Raw genomic sequence first — 18,338 nt, 5'->3', positions numbered from 1 at the left:
TACGGGAGTTCCAGATGACTCATTATAAAAGACACTGTTGTATGCAAAGTGCCAGTAAGTTTCAAAAAGACCTTGACACTACAGAAGTCATTTATATTAATGAAAGTATTGTAACAAGCAGTCATTAAGAGGGATAAGTTCTCATCACACCTCAGTGGCCTATCCTAAAATCTTGTTATGAAACTAAACATTTTTTTTAAAATGCATGAAGAAGAGAATGCCCAAAATCAACAATAATAAATCCTTTTGTAAGTACTTTTAAGAAAACTGAGACAAATTTTAATCACATAAGGTGTCATGCTGAACCATCCACACCCCCCGAAAACAATTAAAAGAACAAATTAAGGACTTTATCACCATTTACAAAAGATAAGCATTTTGCTTCCTTATAGCCTATGAAGTGTCCACAGCCTTTAAATATATCTAACGCACAGATGAGAAAGTCATGGATGTTGCAAGGTAAAGAGATTCATAATCAAAATCACTGGATACACACACACACACCCTGTTAAAAGCATTGCCCATTAGCAGAAATCAATAGCGTGTTATATATTTTGCCCTATAAACAATGCTTATATTTTGTTACTGATACCACTACAGCACTGGAATAGGTACCTAGTTACAAGCATGCAGTTACAGTACTGGATCGAATGGAAGAAACTGGCCCCACCAAGAATTAACTGGGCTGCTCCAAACAGATCTGGCAGGACAGAAGTGGTCATGGGCACTTACTGATACTGAGTCCCATTCTGAGAAGAGCATTGCATTTGAATTCCATTCAAAAATGTGTCTCCTCTCATGAAGTATGAAATCTCGTGTTTGCGTCAAGCAAATTCTGAATATTCTACCTACAACACCACAACTATTCTTGCATTTGGTTGGAGTTGGTGGAGCTGTTACGTTGTGTTGTCCAACATTAAAAATAACACTCTTTTTCCCCTTCCTACAAACACTTTCTCCACACAAAGCAGCCTCTAGCCTACACAGGCAAGTAGGGTATAATAGCTGGATGTAAATCCAGGGAAAACTGGTGCAAACGAAAATGTACCAAAAAGAAGAAACTCTGTCGCTGGAGACTCCTATCCACAACGATTTTCCATTTGACCTCTTACAAACAGTTGTCATCAGAGAGGTGTGTCAGCACTATCAGACTGTAATTAAGTCTTCCATATCTGCTCTAATACAAAGGGAAAACCAAGCAGATGACTGCACGCAAACTGCAAGATAGAAAAGTTTAACACCGTTAAAGGTGAGAAAGTAACTTGCTACTTTAGCCCTGAAGCACACAGCTGCTCCAGCACCAGATAGTTAGATACTCTGCTTTCACAAGAGCCATGTTCTCCCTCTCTCTGCCATGCCCAAGCACTTGTTACCATCGACAATCATCCACATTCACCAAGACTGGGACAACAACTGCTTGTAGCTCTCTGTTCAGCACCTGGCTCTGAAGAGTTAGTTACACATGGTCCTCAGGAGGAAACACTGATTTTCTTCTATGTGTGAGCAAGTACAGCAGAAAAAAAAATAATCTATTTATTACAAAAAGTATATTTCTAGAAGTCAAAACGCAAATAAAAAGTCAGCTTTGCATAAAGTAACCCATTCATCGAAACACTTTAAAATTACAAATACATACTCAGATTGAAGCCCACACAGACTACCATTTAGGACTAGTAAAGAAAGACAGATTTACATAGAAAAATTGATTCATTTGTTTTCCAATGGATTATACTACTGCTTTTTAATGTATATTGTGATTGCATTCTGCAAGGATATAGATACCACCACAGCACCCCATCCACAAAAACCCCAGGCAACACTGTGATAGTTTTTGTTTTCTTTGTTTAAAAATTAAGAAAATCCAGGACCAATATAGCTTCCTCCAAATGAAACAGCAATTTTACCCTGCAACAAAACACTACCAAAACTGATGGGTAATTGTAGTTTAGGAGAATGCAAATTGCACATGTCCTTCATCTGTGGAAACACCACATCCACAGAATAAAAATTCCTCGGACAAAGTATTTTAGATTGATATTGCAGAATAATAAAGTCCAATAATACAAGAAAATCATTTCAGCTGGCTAACAGTAGAGAGAAATCCCACCTTAGTTTTACAGCAATAAGCTCCACAAAGAGTGACTTCTGAACTCTCTCTCCATTACTCTGTTTATAGCAGTTCACAGCTTTGTAAGGCTTGTTTCAAAAGGACAAAAATAAAGGCTTTAGAGGTGAATAAATCCAAGGTTTGAGGTTTTATCCAAGCCTAAATTAAATGTACCTTTAATCTAGGTTAGTACATTATAGAATAACCTAAGTATTGGTGTGCTGCCATTTGTGTCAATGGGAACGATCACCAGATCAAACTCAACATTAACCTTGTTTCAGCATTTTCATATCCAGCTGAAAGCACCCTAGTCTGTCAGTTGTTACAATAAAAAAACCACAACTTGATCTTTTTCTTTTTTTTTTTTGTACAAATATTCCATCTGCGGAGGTTTTTTTCCTTCCACAATGTCAACATCTAATCAACCGGTGTAAGGAACTTGGTGCACAGACTTGTGAACACTGCTCTTTCACAAACAGCTAAAGGATACCAAGAGAATTCTCTTTAAAAGCCCATGAGAACAACAATGCGAAAAGTTTTCAATTTCCCGACATATTTTAGTGTTGCTGTGTAAAAGAAAACATTTAATTGTAAACATACTATATGCACCCAATGCAAAATCTAAACAAATGAGACATTACAGATCTGTCGGCAATTGTATCCTTTGGAAATGTCATAAATCTGACATGATGAGGTAAAAAATCCTGATGAGTGCTGAATACAAGTAACACCTAGTGACTTCAGTAGGACTTGGGATATTTCAGCCTTCTCTGGATTAAAACAAGAAGGCATGATTTTTGCCAGCAGAACAAGAGCTCTCCTGTGCCACATATGAGTTTAACAGCAAACTATCAAATCAGAAAAAATGTATCACATCGCAGTGCTTACCAAGGAAATGTGTTTAACCAGTAGTCAGGGTTCAGCAGAACAGCAGCTGACAAGCTTAACATGCATCACCCTTATTTATTTATTTAAACTGCTAGTGCACTGGTTTTCCAGCTCTTTTTCTCAGTCCTGCATACCTTCAGGGATGCTGTACAAAGTACATCAGGTGTTTCTCCCCTCAATGCTATCAAGCATTAGGAAGAGCACAACTCACCCAAGGCATGCTGCCTGCTTTCACAACATCAATCAGCAACAGCAGAAAAAGAATCCCAAGGCAAACTTGTGTAAAATATTTTAATTTAGGCTAACAAGAAGAAGAAATGATGAAATGACTCTTGATAGCGCAAGACTACTTCCATTACTGCTCATTTTTGTTGAACGTCATCTACGCAGCATGTGGAAAGATAGGTTAATTTTGAATTGCATTAACTAGGCAGGCAACATTAATGTTCCTGTATCCGTACAGCATGAAGGCCTCCAAACACAGATGATCACAACCTTTTTAGTGCATTTGTAAACTTTTAGAAGCAAAAATGATTCAACCTGTTAGAAAAGTACGTATACAAAGTACTCTTTCATGTACTTTGGATCCCCTAGATTTCATAAACAAATTCAAGTTTCACCGTCAGACAAGTGTAATAATTTTCAGCTCTGAATATTTGAAACCGTGTATCATTACAAAGCCACTTCTCCTTCCAAGTTCTTAAGCAAGATCACCAGCTTGTTTTGAAACAAGGAAGATGAGAAAAATCCATGGAAAAGAGCTAGGGGCTGTTATTTTGCTTTATATTAAGTGACACTTTGCAAATGGCACCCTGGAAGTTACGCCTTAACTCCTTGTTAAAATGCAACTAAAATCTATATAACCTCACACACAGGTAAAATACATAGTTGAAAGCACATTAAAAGACTGGGGTGAAATCCGTGAAACAGATACATTACTTGATTGCCTCTGAATAATAAAACGTTTCCCAGAAGATTTTATAATAGACTGTTTTACTGTAGAAACACATTTCTGTCATCAACGGGAACAGTTAGCTGAAAGGCTGAATAAAGAAAAACAGTCTAAAACAACTTTGGAATTGGGAAGCAAACCGAGCTGCAACGATTCTGCTGGCTGGCCAAACTAATAATGTCTCATCTCTCTTTTTCTCACTGAACACTAATATGTGACAGCAAATGATCCATTTGCTCTGGATCACAATGCAATTTTCCCCACTTATCCCTGGAATAACACTGTCTCAGGCTGCTGGAGGAAAAGAAACGTTATCAATTCACGTTAGCCCTAAAGTTTTCCCTCTCGGCATTCCTCTACTAAGAAGCCAGGAGAGGAATGAGAGCCATCACCATGAAGGTGCCAGTAATGATCTATGGAAAGATGTCCTGGAGCACAAGGGACCGAACTCTGTGAAGAGGTCTGTAGCCTTCCTGCATCCCTGACCGATTTCTCCATCAGCAGCTTCTGCCATGCTCCTCGCTCTACATACAGTGGCTCTTTGGAAGCTTTATCACTCATCATCCCATAAACACAAAACACAAATGCACTTCACACATACATACGAGTGTACACACACTCAAGACACACGTGCACGCACACACACGCGCTCCCCCGACATCACATGCAATTCTTTCCAGTCCCCTGTGTATTGCTTAAAAACAGAAACCAAGCGCACACACACAAAAAACAAAAACCAAAAAAAACCCAAAACCAAATCAAAACACCCCCCCCCAAAAAAAACTAACAACAAAACAAAACACCCAACCAACCAAAAACCACCCCACAAAAAAAACCAAAAAAAAACCCAACAAAAAAACGCCAACAAAACACAGAAGGGGGACCGAGAGGGTGGGGGGGCAAAGGGAAAAGGAGCTTGTTTTTTTCCTGCTGTTGCTGTGGCTCCCAAGCATGCAGAGCTAAGGAAGAGTAGTTCCCCACTTTCATCAGCTAGCTACATCCTTGGGATAAAAGGGAGCAGTCCGGAATGATGCTGAGGCTGCAGAAGGGAAAATAAGGCTTTGCAAACATGCCTGACTCCCCACGAAATTCTCTCCTCCACATCCCCTCCTCCCTAAAGCCTGCCTTCAAGGGGGGGAAAGAAAAAAACAAAACCAAAAAACCAACACACAAGGAAAAAAGTGATGAAAAGACACAACTCACCTTAACAAGGGGTGTTGGATGGGGTCAGAGAGGAGGAAGGGTATATAAAAAGATCTATTTTTAGCGGAGGTTGTGATAGTATTGAAACAGACAGACAGAGGGTTTGAAAGCAGGGAGAAGAGTATAAAAAAACGAGGGGAAGAGAAATTATCAAGAAGGTGCAAGTCAGTCTGGCAGGAGAGAGGTGAAACCCCAAGAAAAAAATAAAAAAATAAAAAAAAAAAAAAAAAAAACCACCACCAAATGCCAAGCGGAGAAGGAGGGAGAGCGTGGCGGTCCCGGGGTTTTGTTTTGTTTCTCTTCGCTGGGGGCGGGCGGAGGCGGCGGGGCGGGGGGTCGCGTTTCGCCGAGGGGCCCTGGCTGCCTCCCCGCGGGGCTGCCGCGGCCGCGACCCTCTCCCGGCGGCTCCGGGCGGCCGGGCTGCTCCTCGCCCGGCTCCGGCGGCTGCGGCGGGCGCGGCGCTCCCGCTCCCGCGGCTCGCTGGGGCTCTGCAGCCGCGTTCACGCCGCCGCCGCTCCTCGGCCACCCCCGCGCCCGCGCTCCCGCCGCCGCCCGCGGGCGCCCCCCGCCGCCCGCCGCTGCGGGCCGGGGCGCGGGGCCGCTCCGGGGCAGGGGCGGGACGGCAGCGGCGGGGAGCCGCGCCCGCGGGCAGCACTCCCGCCGGGGCGGGGGGGGGGCAGCGGCGGCACCGGCGGGGGCGGCCGGCTGCCGAACGGGCCGCGGAGCGGGACCCGCGAGCTGCGCGGGAGGGGTGCCGGCGCGGGCTCCCGGGGACGCGGGCGGCACCCGCGGCGGGACGCGGGCGGCCCTGCTGGCTGCCGTGCCCCCGCCTGCGCGCCGCCCCCCGGCACCCGGGCAGGGGGCTCGGTCGGGGGAGCCGCACTGGGGCACTGCTGAAAGGCGGCCGGCGGGTGTGCGCGGGGCGTGCTGCCCGCCCGCGGCACCCGTGTCGCTCGGTGTCATTGAGGAAAGCGGCAGCAACAAGCGGGGGGGCTGAGGACGGCGCTTATTTTCACTAAAAGTAGTAAAACTGCACCCAGCCTCGCCTGTCACGCAGCAGCGAGGGGCGCCGGCGGGTGATGTTCCTTTGCGATCCGAATGGAAGCCACTCGCAGCGTGCTATAGTTGAGAGCTATCGTGGGTCACATTTGTCTCAAACAGCTGACAATCCAGCAAACGTGTAGATGTTACGGAAGCAAGCTCTTACCTGACTTATCACCCCCAGAAATACTCTGCAACTAAAAATAAATCCTGCAAAAGTTGTTTTTAAGCAGATAAATAGAAAAACTTCGGACACCCTTTTACATTCTCATGTTTGTGACTGAAAGAAGTCACAAAGTGGACAATTTAAGTGCAGAGAAATAAATGAGCTTTTAAAAAATATTTTATTTCTATCTACAGTGCTATTGACAATTGTAAGTAAACACGTCTATGACTTGTGATTTTGAATTGGCATTGTCCCATGAACGATGAGAGCAAACGCAGGCCAAGCTGTTGGATCCACAGCTTGCCAGTGGTATACAAGCTGTGCTTCAGCATCACTGTCGCGCTGAGATAAGCCAGAGTACATATAGTAAATAGTAGAAGGATATGCTCCATTATGTAAACCGATGCTGAGAAAGGCACTTAAACTAGTATCATTTACTGATAAACTGGCTGTAGATGAAGTTCTATCTGGAATGAGAATTGTGGAGGTACCAAGGTACATAATGTTTGGTCTAAATACTGGTCTTGGTACGCACAGGGAGGACGGTGCAGGAACCAGCAGCCTACGCGGGGACTGCAGGCAGCCCAGCTGAACACGTCATGGTGGCCCAAGCGCCTGATACCGTACCATGGGTGTAATACGGCAAGGGGTGTGGAGTGCTTGGATTCATTCTCCAATTAAAGAGTAGCTCTGGTTTTGCAGCCACCTCTGGAGCCCTCCCACTTGGGCTCTCAAGAACATGCCAGTTATCTCTGTGCTCTGGCTTCCCAGTCACTCTGAAATAGAGTGGGTAAAATAATTTGCACCCAAGTGTTGATTGGAACTGGAACATCTTTGCTAAATTATTCATTCATTAAATAGAAAAAAAGACATTCTCAGAACCAAACAACAATTTCATTATCCTGTTTTTTAACTCCTTTTCCTCTTCCAGAGGAAGAGGTGCTTCCTACGGGTTTACGGCAGAGGAACTGGAGGAATGATGAGCTTTCCAAACCTGTCATATGAAGCAGAAATAAAATAAGAAGTAGTTCCTTTAGTGAGCTTCTCACAGGAGTCAGAGGAAGAAGATCCTTTTCTGTCTTGTGGCAGGCTCAGCTTCTGCCTGTCTTCTCTGGTTTCTTCTGTGAAGCAAATTGTTCAGCAGTCCAATGACTGAACCCAAGAGTTTAGATCACGTCTGTTTTTTAAAAATCAAATATATACAAAATTATTCAAAGCCACACAAAGGGGAGTAAGGACATTGGAAATAAACTCTGTGCTGCTTGGAGCTGTGATTTCTGCAAAAACTAAGTTATGGAAATGTTTTATACATTGAAGTCAGGGTAATGTTTTATACATTATGTTAGCAATTATTTTCTTTAATTTCAATTCATTTTCAAGAAACTGCATCTCAGTTAACATGTATTTACATGAACTGTCATTGGTTTCTAATAGTTGCGAATCATTTTGCACTGTTGCAAAACTGCCAATTTACTGTAAAATACAGGTCCATCCAGCACACAGTGCGAGGCTGTGACCATTACCAGTTCCCACCAGTACCACCATTGCCACTCTCTACCCAGCAATAGCAGGGCAGTTTTTACTGTCAGTTAGAATTCTGTGGCCCTATTGACTTTCCCAAATTTGCACAGATCTATTCTTTTTAAATCCACTTCTCCAGTAAAAAAAAAAAAAAAGCCCTTTGATGAATGGCTTTACAGTTGGATTATACCACACACTGGTGGTATTCAGGAACACCTCAACACAAAATGCTTAAACGCCAGCGTATCTTTTTTAAATGTACATTTCAGTTGCCGTGTCACAGGATCTGCATATTTGATATCTGATTTACAAGCAGAACTTGGCACTCAAGTCATTTGTATGCTGGGAAACAGTCCGTTTTACAGCTTGAACATACACTTAAATGGAAGGAAATAATGGCAAGGGTTAAAATCAGAGATATTTATTATGTAAAAAGCACCTGTATAAATCCTTTTTCCAGAAAACAGTATACATACATTATAGATAATTGTCTAAATTGCTCAAAACCCAAAGGCAGTCGGAAAGGTTACTGAGAGAACAAGACAGAGCATCCAAACTAACGTAAACAAAACCACTCCTCACAGGTCAGTATATTGCTTCAGGGTGTCACTGTTGCTGCAAACAACTAATGCTGGGCAGCTTTTCTCCAGTTTTCATTCAGGCAGTTCAAAGGAAGACATATTTTGTGTTCAGTTCACTATGAAACACACAAATCATGCAGGCTGACAGAGTAGCAAAGTAATCTTTGAGGCGGAGATATAAAAATTTTGGTTTGGGTAATGCATTCAGTTTCCTTATACTGTTGAAAGGTATGAACCAGGTCACCATGAAGCCTTGTCTGCCAGTGATATCTCTAAAATTCCTGTTCCAGAGTAGACTCAGCTGAAGGAGACCAACTTGCTTCCCTCTCAGCCCAACAGAGATGTCTGCAGATCTCCATTGCTGCTTAGTACCGTTCCCCCGAAGCCATGCTGTAGCCAACTTGAGGTGAACCTTTGGTGTGGCCTCACCTTGAGCACCGTGTGCAGTTCTGGGCCCCACCATTTAAGAAGGGTGTTAAAGTACCCGAATGCACCCAGAGGAGGGCCACAAAGCTGGTGAAAGGGCTGGAAGGCATGTCCTGTGAGGAGCAGCTGAGGACTCTGAGCTTGTCTAGTTTGGAGAAAAGGCAGCTGAGGGATGACCTCATTGTTCTCTGCCCCCTGAGGAGGGTATGTGGAGAGGGAGATGCTGAGCTCTTCTCCCTGGGATCCAGTGACAGAACACGGGGGAATGGTTCCAAGGTGCATCAGGGGAGGTTCAGACTAAGTATGAGGAAGCATTTCTTCATGGAGAGAGTGTTCAAGACATTGATCCAGGCTTCCTAAAGAGGCAATCGATGCCCCAAGCCTGTCAGTGTTTAAGAGGCATTTGGACACTGCCCTTAATATCATACTTTTAACTTCTGGTCAGCCCTGAATTGCTCAGACAGTTGGACTAGATGATCATTGTCGGTCCCTTCCAACTGAAATATTCTGTTTTCTCTTCTCTTCTTTGTCATTACTGTGTAGGGACATAATGAAGAAAGTCTTTCTAAATCACCAAGTATCAATTGAATGGTGCATGTTCACGATATGTCTGAAAGAGGCATGATGCCAGGCTTACTGTCCTTGCTAGCAATACACACAGATGTTGTTTTTATTAGTGTGACTTAGAAAGTTAATTTCAGTCAAATAAGCAGATTTTTTAAATAATATTATTTCACACAAATTCAAATATATTTATTCTTTGATTCCATTTGAGATCCTTTGACTGACCCTCTCACCTAGGCTTTTGTCTGCTTCACCTGAGAATGGTAAAGTCCATGAGTCATGCCCAGGTGTGATGGGCACTTCACCGGTTATGAACATTCTTGGAAACTTTTCACAGAGCCTGTCAAAACACTCATTTAATATACACTCTCAAATTTAGTACAGATATGCAAACAATAAATAGCACTTCAGGATGGTTTAGAAGTCCCCAGAGATTACAGATATGCCGATTACTTCACACTATGCCTTTTAAGAAATGATCTCTTGGTATACCTTTTATTGTGTAAGAGGTGTAACCTTGTAACTTTTTCTATTGTACCACATGATAGAGACATGTGTACCATGGATTTTAATAGTATGATTTACTGCATTTGTGAAAGAAGGTATTTCACAATTGGGTGATGTCAGAATTCCAAAAACGTAACTAGGAAATAAAAGATGAAAAACGGTTTTTGAACTGAAAAATTATCAAACAACACTGCAATGCAACACTTCAGTCTAGATAACCAACCTGAATTGTCTCATGATTGTATATATTATTGATAGTTTTGTTAATATTTGTAGGTGTTTTGCCAATTATTATCAAAGGTTTCTTTTAAAATGTTTGTATTACACTAGCCTACATGTCTTTAAAATGCTGAACAATCCTAATACTGTGTGATGTTGAATGAGTTGTGCTTGCCATTTGATTGCAGTTTGATGCAACTGTCAGCTATTTTAAATATCTAACTACATATTAATAGAAATATGATGTCCATTATCATATTTTCCCTCTAAAATTATTAGAATTGTGATAGATCTGGATACAATTTTACATACCAATTTGAATTAACATAAACCAGGCTAATAATGTGCGCTTGTGAGCAAATCTTTTGTTCCAAACTGAGGCAAAGCAGCTAAGCTGGAAACCAGGCAGACAAGTGATGGAGTTATGGAGGGAAATCCCTTCTCCTTCAGCACGGAAGTAGCTGTTATCTTAAGTTCCCTATTAATATGAAAGTTTCTACCCTCTGTCAGAAGAAGTGCCTATTGTGATCACTCCTCCAGAGTCACAGCTGTATTTAAGTGACTGCTTCCTGTCAAAACAGCTCGAAGTATTAAGGATTGCTTGTGATACCTCGGCTTGTAAGAGGTTTTGTGGAGAAATGTCATACCAAACTTTGTCAACATTCATTTATACTGCAGCCACTTGAGTCATGAACAGTCCTTTCTGGGATAAATATGTATCTCTAGATGACAGTCATGAGCGGACACACACACCTCCTGCCGCCCCCGCCCCCCCCCGCCCCCCAATTAATTGCTTTGTGGTTTTGAGTAACATCATCAATTTCCTGCATCCTTCCAAGGATGTCACACAGGCCAGGACTGTTGGACTTTTGTGAAAGCCATATTACTCCAGTTCACTTACTACATTTCAATGGCCAGAAGCTATGCAAAGTGACTTGTCTCCTGTCACTGAACTTCTTCCAGAAAACAATCAACAAGTTCTCAAAATTACATTCCACTTCAATGATTTCTGAAATCACAATTACATTTTAAAAAGTGAGCATGCTTCTTGTTTTGGCACCTGGCACCCAACATACAAGGCTGACTGACCTCTACAAGCTCTTTCCACTGCATCAGAATGACACTAGCTCTTCCCCCATACTATTAGTTTATTTATTAAACTTTGGTAGGCTATCTGTTCAGACTTATTGGTAATTCTTATCTGTCCAAGAATATTACTGACAGGTTCATCCATTTTAAAAGGAGACTAGAATGGATTTCTCATTTGGCTGTCAGTCCATGTTCTTCATTTGTCAGAAAAAAGTCAAAGCTCGCTCTTCATTTGTCAAGTCTGTCTTTCCCATCATATACAGTGGGTCAAAGATTACAACTCATCTCAAGTACTTATAGAAAATGTGTTGTGGACAATAAGAATAGGATTGCTTGACTTTGGAAGACATGTACAGTAGCTCATAATGAGTGCTCCAGGACACTATTGGCAGGATCAAGCCAATAAAATAGAACAGCAAAATGTAGCAGACTCCTGCTCCACTCACAGGTACGCAGGCTTTCTCTGGTTTTGCTTTGTCTCCAATGCTTGTGACAGACAGACATGAGGTTTCCCCTGTTCTGACATTGTGCATGTGAAATACTATCAGCAGGATTTTCTTAAGGAAGTAGTTGTTCCTTTTTTGAAATTCTGGTGAGCTTTTAAAATTTTTGCAACCCAAGGATATTATTTAGTCATAAAACTACTATTTTTTTCTTTTTTTTTTTTTTTTTAATGGAAGCAATTTCTTAACTTCTAGGATAAAGCTAGATTTTGTAGAGGGTAAGAAACGTCCTAAAACTCAACAGACAGGTGTTAAGGAACAGCAAGGACCACCACCTCCCTCAAGGACGTGGAACAATGAACCCCTTCCAACATCACAGCACTCATGCCTGTTTGTGAGGTGAACAAAACAGGCCTAGAAACCACGGTCAAGTTCAAGCAAGATTCCAGATCATCAGGCAAGTTTGCAGTGAAATCAGCCATCAAGTCAGGGACAAGATCAAACCCAGTGACTGCTGGGCAGGTCCATCATAACAAAGCATGTCTGCAATTAAGCTGGAAAATCAGACGGGAGATCAGAACCATCCATGTCTAGGCATAACTGTGGCTAAGCTCAAGACCAGCACTCCTACAGCATAGCCAGAAAAGAGATGAGGCCACTGGGCTTAGCTTAAAAAAGCTTCTTTGTCGATGGGCAGTGGTGTGGGTTGAGTCCCAGGTGAGGCTGGTTAGTGCCAGGCTAATTGCATTCAGAGCCAAGAGATGGTAGTGGTGTGAAAGCGGAATTAACAAAACAAATAGTTCCGCTTCCTGCTTTGTGCGGTTTGGTGCTAGCAGGAGGGGCCAAACAAAAAAGAGAGGAGATGCAAACTAGGTGTGTAGCAGGAAGCCAGGCTAGAAATAAGAAAAACTGGGGGAGCAGGAAGGGTGATTACAAACTGGAGAACAAGAACACAAAAATAAACAGAGTGTGAGAACTGGAAGGAGAAAAGAAAGGATGACACAAGAAAGGAATGTAAGGACAAAAAAATGGGATTCCCATGAGAACAATGTAGTTACAGAATACTAAGGCTTTTATGGAAATAAGGGGAGAAGCTGGAGTACATGCGTTTATTTTACCTGGTTTTGCCATTATGACTGTGCCAAAAAGGGAAAAGCAGATTTTATTAAGTCATTATATTCCATGTCTTTGTTTTCTGAAGTTACCTTAATTTTTTCTATTACTTATTATTCTTCTCTGTGGTGCAAAGGTCTCTGCTTCCCGTGGGTGTCTGTAGAGTTTCGTATGAAGAAGGCTATTTTTTCTTTTGTTTCTACCTTCTGTTTTCCAACTTCTGTGCCCTGAGCTGTGCCAAGAATTTCCTATGGCCAAAGTAGGATCAGGTCCATAGCTGACTGCCTTTTGCCTTCTCCTTACTTAGATATGTATTTGGCTCACTGTTTACTCTGTTAGGAAGGGGCTACCGAATTACAGTGGATTAGACTTTGAACTTACTTGCAGTGATGTGAGTGTGGTTTTACACCAGGAGAGCTTAGATCAGATCATTGTTAATTGTCTCTAGTAATTTTGCAATCCATGTACTCAACTTAAAATGCTTCTTTTGTCTTAATGATGCCACTTCCCATTTCATGCATCTTCAGCCCTTCCATCATCAGTTCTTCTCATGTTTTTCTGTCAACTCAGATTTTCTTTCTGTCATTTTCCTCCTGCTTCCTAATCGCAGTTTTAGGCACAATTCTCATTGTCCTTGACAACCTTGGACCAGTGAGCAATTTCACAAAATGAGAATCAACTGCAATATCATTTTATATTCACACATTCAGAAATATATTTTAAGATAAATGTAAATTCTTATCACCTTGTTGTGTTAAAATATCTAACAGCACCTTGTTATTTCACACCATTGTACCTTTTTAGTATTTCATGATCTAAATCCAATTAATAAACAGAATATTAGGAAAAAATAGAAAACTTACCTTGTCCTTTACTACAGAACAAATTATTTCTAGCCCTGATTGCAGATTCTTTTTGCACTGGATTTAACATCCTGCTTTCAAAATAATTGAACCACAGCATGAACAAAAATGTAACTTACCAGGAGAAGTGAAGTGAAAATATGAAACAGAATAAAAATATCTCAGTGGAACACACATATTACTTAATGGTTGCATACTTATATCGTGTCCACTGCATGGACAGTCACTTCTGACTGTATTCAAGAAGAGATAGCTATCTGTGAATTAATCAGAGTCAAATTCTGCTGTATTAAGTGTAGTTTACCCTTATGCTCAAAAATCTGACCCATAATCTAATTTACTCCCACTCCTATATTTAAATTCATGCATGATCTGGCAGATTTTATTATCTAGGTTACCATAATGAATTTCTCCATTCAGAAAATAATGTATGAAGCATTGGATTCCTGGAATTGACCTAAAAAGTTTAAATCAAGTCTCACATAAAAATTGTCAGGAAAAACACATATTTTTATTTTTAAACTGTCATGTAGAAGGTGTGTTACTATTTCTGGTATGTGATAACAAGAACAGACAGGATGTAGTCCTTTAGTATGGAAATAGGAGGCACATACTCAAGGTACTTTGTTTTTAACAGTAAGAAATTATATTTATTATTTGAAATAGTTAAATATTGCATAGGGAATTTTCCAAACGGATTGAATTAGTGTATTTGTTTGTATTATTTGATTATATCAAAAAGGAAGGAGTAGATTCATTCTGTGACTAATTTGAATCTTTCGTATTTTTTGCTTCAACCAACAATGAAAATCGTTGCGTTTCTTTCCACCTGACATACCAAATTCTATCAATATTTCAGGAGTCTTTCCATCCTAAGCCCCATTCCACAAGAACTTTTATCCACCAATTTGACCTTCTTCAGAAGGTTTTTGCTGGCACTCAGTGCCGATTGTTTTCACCTGTGACTCCTCAGCACAAACATACCTCTGGCAGATGAATCAAAAGCCCGTTAAATAAAATGTCCTTTAAAACAGGGACTGTCCTGGATCACCTTAAAAGTGTTTTCCTACCTAAATGTTTCTATAATTTAGGAATATTTCCAAAAGTCTTCATTGTACTAGGGCTTCTGAGTCTGCCCTGTGAGATTTCAACACTCAGGTTGAGATATGGGAAGCAAATATAGGCTTCCAAACATGTCCCAAACTTCTTCCATTGTGGCCCTTAACTGGTGGCCTCTCCCAGTCCCAGGATGCTAGGAGACAGGGTGGGCACAGCAGGCACCAGCAGTGGGGGTGAGCACTCCCTAATGTGCTTCAGGTAAGATCAGCTGGGTTAGTGTAAACAGTTTAAATGCATTTTCCCTCTGTAGAGGTAGAGCATGCTCTTATGAGCTTTTCCACCTGCAGATTACTAGCTGTAGGAACATCTGACTGGGAGGCATTGCTACAATGGGGGTTAATGAGGAGCAGTTCCCTCCTTCCCTGTCAAAGAGGGATCTAAAGATGGAGGTTACTTGTGAGTGAAGTGAATGCACATTGGTGCAGTGCAGTTGTGGGTAGGACAGCATGACTCCTACTCACCTTAGATTGTACTAGGGCTCTTAAGGCTCCTGAGTCTTCCCTGTGAGATTTTGACACCGAGATTGAGAGATGTAGTAAGCAGCAGGAAGCTCAACACAGCTTCAAAATCACTGCAGATAAAGATAAACCATAGTCAGCATTTTATCTGCTGAATTTGATAAAACTTTGAAAATTTAATTGCGTTTTAGCTTACCTTTAGTCCTTGCTCAACAAATTGTAGGGGTTTTCTTTTTCCCTTCCTCTGTGTAGGGTAATAAGCAAGAGATGTTAGCTATCTCCTTTCTTTGGGAAAGTCAGTGGTGGGAAAACATAAAAAGCTCCTGAGAACACATGACGCCTCAAATCTGGATGGCATAGACTGTGAGAATTTCTTATCTGGGAGAACCTTTGTGAGTTTCTGAATATATACATGAAAGCTATTACGGGGGGGGGGGGGGGGGGGGGGAAGTCATAAGGAAGCAATAGTGAAAAATTGATTTGAAGGTTTTCTTAAGACACAATTTTTCTGTGAAGTTTCCATGCCTATCCGTTTCCCATGGGAAATGTATTAATGTTATATGTGGAAAGAGTAGTATTTGAGGTGAAGCTATTTTACTGCTTTAAAACCACCACCATCAAACAGCATAGAGACCTATTCAGAATAGTTTCAGAAAAAAATGTAATAAAAATGCAGCAGCTCTACTATTACAAAGCTTGTAGGAGCAGTAGAAGTTTTTTGTGTGAACTGGTGAACAGGTTATTGTTTTATGTAGAAACCCATAATATACTGTGCTGGTCTGTTGGAGCTTGGATGTGGTAAGAAACATTGTTTTGTTAAAATCCTTGTCTCAGTGATTGATGGACAGCATGTGGTGCCAGAGATAAAGGAGATTTGTAAAAAATGCCTACCAGTAGTGAAACTCTGGAGAACGGCACTTCATTCTGTATCTGTAAGTAGGGGCTGTAAGGAAGAAGGAAGGTGGAAGTAACTCCACTTGCAATAATAGATTCTGAAGCAGCAGATTTTTTTTCATAGTTTTCAGATATCGCAGACAGAGGAGACTGACTCTGAAACTGTATTCCAGAATTCTGAGGAGTATTGTTTTCCATCTGAAAATGTATGAATACATACATAGAGAGATGCATTTTAGCAGAGATTACAAAAAGGAGAGAAAAACAGAGGACTTCTTGACTGCTGTAAGACTGAAGAGCTAGGCTTGCAATTTTGGGTACCTGTATCTTAGATAAGAGAACAGAGCTTGAAAAGAACAGGCACAGAATTAAGCTATGATTAAAGCAAAACAGTATTTACCAAGCAAAAGCAATAATGTAATACAAGCCTTTAATTTGTGGATGATGTGTAGTCTGGACATGACAGAAAATCCAAAACATTAAAGGAATGGAGAGTTTAGCTAGAAAGGCATGAAAAGCTGAAAGAGAAAGTTCACAAATAAATGCTGCAAGAGCAGCACAAGCTGAAAGTAAATGGGACATTTCTTATTCCTAACTGCAATAATACAGGAGAGCAATTAATGAGCTGTCAGAAACAGTTACTTCCCAAGTGAAAGAAAAGCCATATGTAGTAGAAGGTAAGGAAGTGAAAGTCAAGGCTTAGGGAAGGAGAATTACCCCAGTAAGTGAATTTGTTTTCTGAACATGTGGGTAAAGGAATTCATGAGGATACAGATTTTAATAGCACAAGGGAAACTTAATATGCCTTCCTGTATTAAAAAGAGCTGATCCCTCAACCAACACGTGAGCTAGTTCTGAGCAAGGTATCTCACATGCCCTGCAATGTCTTTGTACAGCAGCAAACTGCTTTTTTTCTTCTTTTTTTTTTCTTTTTTTTTTCTTTTTTTCTTCTTTTTTTTTTTCCTTTTCTTTCAGCAGTAAAGCAGCTCAAGGCCTGTGTTCCTGAACTGCTTAGATATGGGCTGGTCATCTTTGGCATAAGCTTGGGAGTCACTGGATAATTACTGAAATTGGGGTATGAGTGTTCCTGCCTTGGCAAGTATGAGGCCCAAGGAGGCGGCACAGGGCTGGGCAGTGGGAAGTACAAATCGAGGCCAGGAGCCGAGTAAGGTCATTGCAAAGGAAGCTTTTGCACCTTCTTCCACCTCCACATCAGTAGCTTTACCTGGATGCCTTTCCTGGGGCCACAGACACAACCAAGGCTGCTTTTCCCCTCCTGAACATCTATAGCATGCTCCCTTCTTCCTCTGACTTTCAAAAGGAACAGAGACCTAGAAACAGGGGATATTTACAGCTACTCTGATATACAGGCAATAGCATTCTTCTTAGTCAGAGAGTCATTGTTTTCTTTTGCAGAATTAGTGTTCTTTATGCCTTTTAATGCAGTTTTCCAAGTGTTTTACAGATAAATACATTAATTGGGAACAGGATTTTATAGAAGTGGGATAACAAAATCCATGAAGAATTCAAAACAGCACAAATTATTTTTTCATGCAATCTGAAATCAGGCTTCAAACTTATGGCCACCACAGAAGGACTCAACGCCAGAGTAATACCAAGATGGGAGTGAAGGTGTATATGGGTGTCAGCTACCTAGTGCTAATCTGAATCTTCCAGCCTCTGTTGCTGCCACAGGATGGAGTTGATACCTAAGCAGATACCTGAGAGTACCACACTGGTTTGGAGAACATGCAATAGTCTCAGGTCAGGAGAGAACAGACATTCCTTAGGCAGTGGAGTGATCTGTATGAAGGTGGGACGCAGGCCACAGGCCTTCCAGTTACAAACGTGCCAGTGGAAACTCTGCAGACTTGTCCTGCAACCTGCCTGTGTCAGACGTGAGGCAGTCCTGTGGTCAATGTTCTAGCAAGTCAATGGAAGACACAGCCATGGAGCTGAGGACCCCAGAGGCAGGACATGCTTAGCTGGCAAGCATCATTGCTGAACAATTCATAGCAAACTAAAGCAGTCAGACACAATGTTGTGGGGAGCACAACTTGCAGTGGTTAGGACCATCTCAGGTTGTTAACCTCAAAAAATGGCTTTAGCTAGTAATTCTGTGCTGATTTCATTTAGAAAAATGCCAGAAGTGCCCAAGCACCAAGCAAGCAAACTTGCACTGTT

The 18,338-nt window shown here is 41.5% G+C and overlaps 1 long non-coding RNA gene across 1 annotated transcript in view; it reads right to left on the bottom strand.

The window, feature by feature from the left end:
* LOC121085765 overlaps positions 1–5,631 on the bottom strand; it is a 342,524-nt gene extending 336,893 nt beyond the window's left edge. Inside the window, exon 1 of the long non-coding RNA XR_005827182.1 lies at positions 5,151–5,631. This is a non-coding gene — a long non-coding RNA (uncharacterized LOC121085765). The remainder of the gene's footprint in view (positions 1–5,150) is intronic.
* Between the last annotated feature and the right edge of the window lie 12,707 nt (positions 5,632–18,338).

This window comes from Falco naumanni, chromosome 3, assembly GCF_017639655.2.
Source record: "Falco naumanni isolate bFalNau1 chromosome 3, bFalNau1.pat, whole genome shotgun sequence".
NCBI classification, from domain to species: domain Eukaryota; kingdom Metazoa; phylum Chordata; class Aves; order Falconiformes; family Falconidae; genus Falco; species Falco naumanni.
The sequence above is the reverse complement of the archived record's forward strand: the minus strand, read 5'-3'. Positions and strand labels throughout refer to the sequence as shown.